Source organism: Triticum aestivum, chromosome 3B, assembly GCF_018294505.1.
Source record: "Triticum aestivum cultivar Chinese Spring chromosome 3B, IWGSC CS RefSeq v2.1, whole genome shotgun sequence".
Classification (NCBI taxonomy): domain Eukaryota; kingdom Viridiplantae; phylum Streptophyta; class Magnoliopsida; order Poales; family Poaceae; genus Triticum; species Triticum aestivum.
Window position 1 is genome coordinate 809012267 of NC_057801.1, and position 8690 is coordinate 809020956.

The window sequence follows — 8690 nt, forward strand, 5'->3', positions numbered from 1 at the left end:
GGCGGTGCCCCGACGTCCTCGCCTTGGCAGCCCGTGCGGTGCCTCTTCGGTTCGGCCACACAACGACCTATGCCAGGGATGCAGCGGGATGCGGATCTGGCGACCCGATCCGGCAAGATGGAGTGGGGTTGCGGCCCCTCCTTCCTATGCGGGCTGGTTATAGATCGACGATGTGGCGGGTGTTGACTCCTTCGTGTGGCGCAAGCGAATGGGCGCCTGATCTGGCTCATTGGCTTGCCGACAGTGAGGTGGATGGCTCCGGCGTGGTGGTGGCGCTGCCACGACGCCGGGGACATGCGGGCCAGCGGAGGTGCGGTGCGTGAGGGTGTGGTGTTGGGCGATGCTCCGGGCGAAAGCTTGCCGGGATCTTGCCAGCTGACGGTGTCGTCATCCGTGGATGTCGTTTCACCTCCTTGGAGATGCCGTCACCATCCCACGCACACACTCAGATCCGATTCTTCGGGTGAAAGCCTAAGGCCCGACAGGGTCGGCCAACGGCGTCGGCATTGTCGCTTCCCTCTTTGGGGCGTCGTCTTGAAGAACTTTCGATCTCGTTCACGCGCTCCATGGGCTGGACGTTCACGGCATTGCGGTTGACAGGTGTCCGTCTGGTGATGTGGTGGTTTTGCGCGACTTCATGTGTGGCAACGATGGCGATTTTAGGTATAGTTGGTCTGTTGATGGGTCTTGGTAGTCGGTCTCTTTCGGCGTGTTCGAGGGGTCGCCGTGCCTCACTTTGTCTTCCTGAAGTCGGAGCTTCTGAGGAGGGGCCCTTGCGGTGCTGATGCCATGAGACATGTGTTCGGTTCCGGCGCTGGCTCGGCGCAAGCCTAACGATTTTCTCCTGCAATGCTCGTCAACAGAGTCGAAGTTGCCTGGTCGCCGGTGTGTGTGGTTGACTGTTTGGCATTAGCCGGCGCAGGCCTCTGCGCTTGTTTGCGGTGAGGGCTGCTTTGATGGTCGTCGATGGTGGAGTCGGAGTCACCCTCGCGGAGGCGTGATGCCGATGACACCGGGTTGCTACCTCGACAACGTTTTTTTCTTCGACAGCGTGTGTGCGTTCTTGTGTGGGTTGTCAGGTTGCCCTGTGTGCCTTGTTTTTACAGGCATGATATGACGGTTTAGTCCGGTTTTCCGTTAATTAACCGGACAACTCTCTTCGACCTTTTTTAATGAATCAGGCCCAAGGGACCGCGTTTCAAAAAAAAACTACTTTTCAAAATTAATCCTGGGCGTTCGATCTCCTCTTCTCCCTATCAACCGTCTGACCTATGTAGTCTGCGCCGTAACTTACCAGCAACTAAGCCCTCTCTCGGGGACAGGCGAGGCGGCGTGGTGAATCCATCGCCGCCTCGGTGAACAAGAACTGATGCCTCCCACGCCATCGGCGTTGGCCGTCAGCGTACGGCCTCGAGGTGAAGCACAAACCGGGCAATTTTGCTTCTCACGAAGCTCCTCCCCGGCCAGGCCAGGCTCGTTCGTCGTCGGGCGGCGGCGCCGGCCAACGTGTTTCTTGAGCCTGACGTTAATATCTTGAGCCTGACGTTAATAGAGGCTTCAGGTCCAAGAAGAAGCGGATAGAAGAAAACCGGGCCGCCAGGCCGGGCCAACAATAGTAAACGAGTTTTTCTCCAATACTCAAACGGATACGTGACCAACACTACATAATAGGATTCCGACAGCCCAACTTCTTTTCTGGTGTACTAGCAAAAGAGCCCGTGCGTTGCAACGGGAGAGAAAACATAACACACGCTCTTAACCCAACAACCATCATTCAAGACCACAATAGGTGCATCTTCTTTATTTTTGCGAGGCATCATATTTGTGTTGCCGCTTATCCTCCTTCTCACCCTCGCCGGTGATGGTCTCGGTGTTCACACAAAACAAAACAAAAACGTGTTTGAATATGGTTAATCCTAAGGCGTCTCTCTCTCCCTCTCTCTCTCTCTCGCTATCTCTCACTCCCGCGATGAGAAATCTATTGTTTTCCCCGGTGACATTTTTCAGAGGTATGCATGTGTAGTTAGCGATATTTTCTTTTCCCTATATAGTTATAGTGGGGTGTTTATTTGCAATCCGAATCGCCGCCGGTATGAAAAAAATTGGATCTTGCGCTATAAATTATAAGTTTGCTTCCAAACAATATTTTAAAAATATTTAAAGGTAAAATTAACAACATATTTAGATTCCACACATTTTTCTAATAAAATTTCATATATAATATGTTAAAATCGAAATTACGGTTTAAAAGATACGGATAATTTAGAAAATCATTTGTTTGACTTAAATATATTCCAAAATAATATTTAAAATACTTAACATGTAAAAATAATCTCATATTCATATTCTACATATTTTTCTAATCAAATTTCATATATAACATGTTTAATCGGAGTTACGGTTTAAAAGATATGGATGATTTAAAAAAGCATTTGTTTGAGTTAGATATGATCTGCGGATGAATTTCCTAAAACATCAGGGGGGGTTTCGAAAAATGTGAAATAACGGTTCGGGTGTGACTTAAATCCAGACCGCGGGTTGATTTCATCAAAACACAGGGACTTTTCTGGAAAATGCCATGACGGACGACCGAAACCCAATTTGCTTTATTATTAGGTAAAGATATACACGATCGAGGCTGCACACAAATATCATCGAATCGAATCAATCAAGAGAAGAAAAATAAGCTTCTCCAATATGGGCCTCCTCTCGTCGATCCTGCAATGGTGCGCACTCCTGCCCAAGTTCCTCTCCCTCTTGGTGGCCAACCTTCCTGACCCCGCCAACTGCGCCCGCTGCCGCGCCGTCCACCGTCCAAGGAACTCGGCAGTGCGCCACCATGGCCCCCAAGCGCGCCCGCTGCCATGGGTCGCCCTCTGGGATAGCTACGTCGCCACCTCCTACGGCGGCCACATGCACGAACTCCCAAGAATGCCATGATTGCCGGCTCCACCAATGACTGGCTTGCCCTCGGCCTCGGCCAGAAGCACACCAACGACGAGCAAACAAAGCACTACGTCGTCTATAACTATGTCTTGCACAATCCTTTCTCAAACAGGTCTCTGCCGCTGCCTGAGCTCGACGCCGTCATCGTCCAGGACAGGTCTTTCATCCGCAAATTCCTCATGCGCTCGACGGTCGATGACTTCATCGCCGTCATCACCAGCAACAGGAAGCATCCGCTCATTGTATTCCAGCAAGGGAAGGGTGTGTGGTCACCGGAGCCATGGGCAGCTCCATATACCTACCTCATTGACATCGCGTTTCTTGGTGATAAACTATATGCCATCACCACGGCTGAGGACCTCATCCCCCTTGATCTTGCATTGGATGAAGACGGAAGGCCCGTGGTTGCAATGGGAACACGTGTCATCAAGAAATCACTCCGCTATGATTGTTATGAATTATTGGCCACTTTTGATGAGGAGGACGATGACCAGAATGAAGAAGAGGAAGACGATGAAGATGAGGAAGAGGGAGAAAATAATCATATGCCCTGCTATATCAATTGCTCAGAAGAAATTGCCAGAGACGTCGAACCTGGTAATATCACCGTAATTAGCTGGCACCTCATCGAGTCACATGGGAAGCTACTCATGGTAAGGCATCGACGGCAATTCCATACAGATACTTTGTGGGTCACTCTCAAGGTGGATGTTCTTGAAGCGGACTTTAGCACACACGATTGGGTGCCACTGACCGGAGGGCTAGGCGGCGGTCAAGCACTCTTTGTTAGCATGGACTTCTCCAAGTCTGTCTCGGCACCTTGTGGAGAGGTGGAGGAAGATGCAATTTATTTTATGGACACGAGAGATGTGTTCAACATGAAGTCCGGTACTTCTAGCCAGTCAAAGTTCGATAGGGGGGCAACATGGGTCTTCCCTCCGGAGTACCAGCTTTAATATGCAAAAAAGGTTGCATTACACTCTTGAAATCTATCTAAGATTAGATGTCGTAAATCAGATGTTCTCATCTATATTATTTCTCGTGACAAAAAATAATACTTTTTTTATTTATATCCAATCTTATAGTGGGTGGTACGTTGATTGCTTTTGCCTTGGGAATTGAAGATATTAGCTTTAATCTTGATTTATGTATCTGCATTATGTCTTGGTTCTGTATGTAGTTTACTTATTGTTTGTCCGGTAAAGTTTTGGCTGCTCGCCTGAAGGAGGCGGGATATTCGGCTGCCATGCGGTGCGGCGAGATACCGATAGTGTCGTGTGAGTGTGATACAACACCTTTGATTTACCGATGGTGTTGTGCCATACATACCTGATACCTGTATATGGAAACTAACCCTAATCCATGAAATAAACTCACTAAATCATTAGTCCTATAATCCTATTAGGCGGTTTTGTCATATAAATAATCAAAAGAAATTAGGGTATTATGGAGTTGCACTTTTAAACACAGATCCTCCTGCTCGCGGATTAGTAGCGCTGGGCTCTTTGGGTACCTGGAGGACAGCTTCCCACTCCCAGTTCCGAAAAGGCTCTCACGTCTACAAACAAAGATGGATGGCAAGACTGGGAACGATGAATCCGCTCTACACTTGTTGGATGGGAACCCGCTCACCTCACCCCTCGGACAAGGCTACAACAGCGATCGAGGTTGGCCTCGTCCAGAAGCTGAAAATCTCCGTGATAAGAGCATCTCCAACGGCCGCGCAAAACTAGCGTCGCGCCGCAAAATAGGCGTTTTTAGCGCGCGCGCGACGCGTCGGGGCGCTCCAGCGGGCGCGCAAAAACGGCGCGCGCGCTAAAACGGGTTGGACGCGCGGGCAAAAGCACTTACACGCGCGGCGTATTTCGGGCGCCCAGTACAGCGCGCGGCACACTCGAGCGCTCGCGCCATCTCTTCCTCTCGCGCTTCCAACCCCGACCGGCCACGCCGCCGCCGCCGCCGCGCACCCCGGCGACCGTTTCAAGCTTCCCCGGCCTATCCCCGCGCGCCCGCGCTTCCGCCCATCCCCTCCTAGTACCGCCGTCGCCCGCGCGCCTCCGTCGTCCGAGGAACAGCGCCCGAGCGCTCGCCGCCGCGCCGCGCCCGCAAGGTGTTTGACAAAACGCCTACAAGGTATGTATTGTTCAAACTTCATGAATTTGGTGCATGTTTTAAATTGTAGTTTTTATAGTATAGTATTGAACATTGTAGATGAGTTCGTCGTATGATTCTTCCGAAGAAGAATTTGATATGGAAGAGGAGGAGGATCTTGCAATGATCGTAGCTATGCATATCAATAAAAAACCGAAGCACGGTGGTTCGGTTATGGGTCGGGAGAAAATTTGGAGAGATAGGATTGATGCCCATAACAGATTGATGAAGAATTATTTCGTGGAGAATCCCACGTACCCAGAGTCGTATTTTCGTCGCCGGTTTAGGATGAGCACCGAGTTGTTCAGGCGCATTGCAGAGAAACTAGCGAGCCATGACCGGTTTTTCCAGCAAAGGAGGAATGCCGCCGGAGAGCTCGGGCATAGCACTTTTCTGAAGGTGACAGCCGCTTTGCGTATGTTGGCATACGGTATCCTGGCTGATCTAGTTGATGATCATTTGGCTATGGGTGAGAGCCAAGCCATCATGTGTGTCAAGCGCTTTGCAGTGGGAATTGTGCAAGTGTTTGGCGAGGAGTATTTGAGAGCTCCCACTGCTGAAGACGCCGCAAGGCTATTGGCGATGAACAAAGCGCGCGGCTTTCCTGGCATGCTTGGCTCAATAGATTGCATGCATTGGAGTTGGAAGAATTGTCCAAAGGCATGGCATGGGCAATTCCACGGCCAAAAAAAGGGTTCCACTATAATCCTTGAAGCGGTGGCCGATCGGGAGACTTGGATTTGGCATGCATTCTTTGGAATGCCTGGATCTTTGAATGATATCAATGTTCTCAACCGGTCACCACTGATGAATAAGATTGCAAACGGTGAGTTGCCACCTGTGCAGTTTGTAGCAAATGGCCATACGTACAACTATGGCTATTATCTAGCGGATGGCATCTACCCAAAGTGGCAAACCTTCGTGAAGCCGTTGAAAAAACCGGAAGGTAAGAAAATCTTGATTTCCACAATGCTCAGGCGGCGGCTAGAAAAGATGTGGAGAGAGCATTTGGGATTTTGCAAGCCCAATTTGCTATTGTGAGAGGACCGGCAAGATTTTGGGATCAACAAATGCTTTGGTACATCATGCACGCTTGTGTGATCATGCACAACATGATCATCGAGAATGAGCGTGGCCAAGATTTAGACTACCCACAGTATGAGCTCTTGGGACATCCCGTGCGAGTGCGGCGGAGGGCTGAAAGGGTAGCCCGTTTTGTTGCCTCCTATCATGCCATTCGGCGTCCCGCAACGCACAATGAACTTCAGAAAGATCTAATTGAAGAGTGGTGGGCATGGCATGGACAGCAAAGAGCATGAACTTCATGAACTATTTGTTGTGTTGTAATATTTGAACTATTTGTTGTTGTACTGAACGATAAACTATTTGTTTGTGTTGTAATGATTTATTTTAAATTATTTGTATTGATTTTTATTTTGTTCGTTTGATCATTTTCTTGCAAATGTATATGTGGTTTGTGCGGCGCGCGCGCTGCATTATGGCGCGGCTGCTGGAGCGGCGCGCGCGTGCTGCGTTATAGCGCCACTGCTGGAGCCAGCGCAGCCGGGCGCGCAAAAACAGCCCCAGCGCGCGCGCTAACGCGTTTTTACCGCGCGGCGCTATAGCGCGGCCGTTGGAGATGCTCTAACTATCAAGCCTGTGATCAAGTCTACAGTGTCGATGGGTCAGATATATGAGCCGATTAGAATCTTCTACTCTAGATGTCTTTTGTACCACGGTTAAGTTTTTCATTTTCATTTTTGAGATAAAGCCTAAAGCGTTTAGTTGTTATCTCCATCTTCTCGATTCCGACGTACGTCATGTAACAAGCTATCTTAGCAATGCTTTTGTCCTTTGCCTCAGCCTGATCTAAGCAAGCATTTAAGAAAAGAAAACTGAAAATCATGCATCTTAGCGAGCATGAGGCACGCCTGTGCAGGAAGTAATATGAGGAGAACTAATGTTAACAAGTAACAACAATGTTGAACTTGGCTTCGCCCAAAGAATCTCTCAGGTTCTGGGACTGTGCCAGACTCTGCAAAAGCTACGTGAACTATGTTTTGTCTGTTAGAGCCAATACAGGCTTGCAAACTCTGAACTCAAGTGGTGCAAACTCTGACATTATGCTTAGCCCAAGTACAGATATACAAGCGCAAACTGAATTTAGACAGTGGTGGATTTTGCTGCAAGTCAGTAGTAGCTAGTCTTATACGGTACTTTGTCCTAGCTGCTTTGTCGATCGCCGTTTCCTGGTAATGGATCCGGACATTGTAGTGAGAGTTCTACTAGTAGTGCTGGTGTTTCACTTAGCTTGATCCCAGCACGCATAAGATCCATGCGGATGGTCAGCAAGGTCGTACTGGACGGAACATGGGCTGCTGACATTGGGCCTAACTTGGGTAGTGAGGTTCCGTGGGAGTTCTTGCTGTTGTGGCCACGGCAGAGCTGAATTGGAAACCTAAGGCACCATCACCGTGCCGCTTATTCGCGTGACTAGTCATGCGAAATAGGTGTTGGACCTCTGACCGGCTGGCTAGATGAGGACTACCGCACCAGGACGCATGCCTGTTTTGCGACCAAGAGGAGGAGACTATTAACCACATCCTTCTTGATTATGTGTTTGGTAGGACGATCTGGGCGGCCATCTGCGAGGCTTTTGGGAAGCAGGAGTGGGCACCGACATGCATGGACTCCCTTGAGTCATGGCTATGTGACAAGGTGGGTTTCAGTGGCATGACTATGACGAGAGTGGTTTTTTGTAGCCTGAGCTCCACATCACCCCTTATCCTGACCATCCACATATTCTGAGATTCGTGCTTGGTGCAGGCTTTTTTGGAGCCATGCAGCGTCATTAACAGGCGGTGCAGCGTTTTAGCTAGGTAAAGCAGTGTAGTGGAGCGGTAGGGTATAGGTCCTAGGTACCTAGGAGGTAGGCTGCAGGGCGCACAGTGCTAGTCTGCTTGCATGCGCCGGCGTCAGTGGTTTTGTCCAAAGAATCTGGGAACTTTCTTGAACATATTTTTCTACATGCATGGCTTCTAGCTTGGGCCAACATTTTTTTATTCCTTATTCTCAATTTTTTCATGACCGGGAGTACTATATGTTGGCCCGGCTAGAGGAAGTATTTTATTAAGAGTTAAGAGAGGTGAAGATTTGTCTCAAAAAAAAGAGAGGTGAAGATGGAATCTGCGTGTGAGAAAGCTTGCGTTTGCTCGTCAAATTGCTGTTAAAAAAGAGAAAACAATAAAGGAGAGTGAGCTCATGATAGATTGTTGTGCATGCATGTCAGGAGACTTTAAATGAGAGAGACAAGTGACAGGGAAGAGAGATGTGCATGAGAGAGTTCTTCGTGTTCTGCAGAGGTTCACATGCGCATAGAATAAAATAGAGTCCGCTGCCTGCCTACCATACCCCGGGCCTACTACCACTGCTAATCACCTTGCATGGCTTGGAAAAAGTCTGTCACGAGCACAAATCTCGAAGACATTGGACGGGATGGATAGAGGGTACCGTGTAGCTCGATCTACACTAGAACTTTGCAAGGACCTCCACACTATTTTCTTACTGACTATGTGGGAGCTGTGGAAGCACCG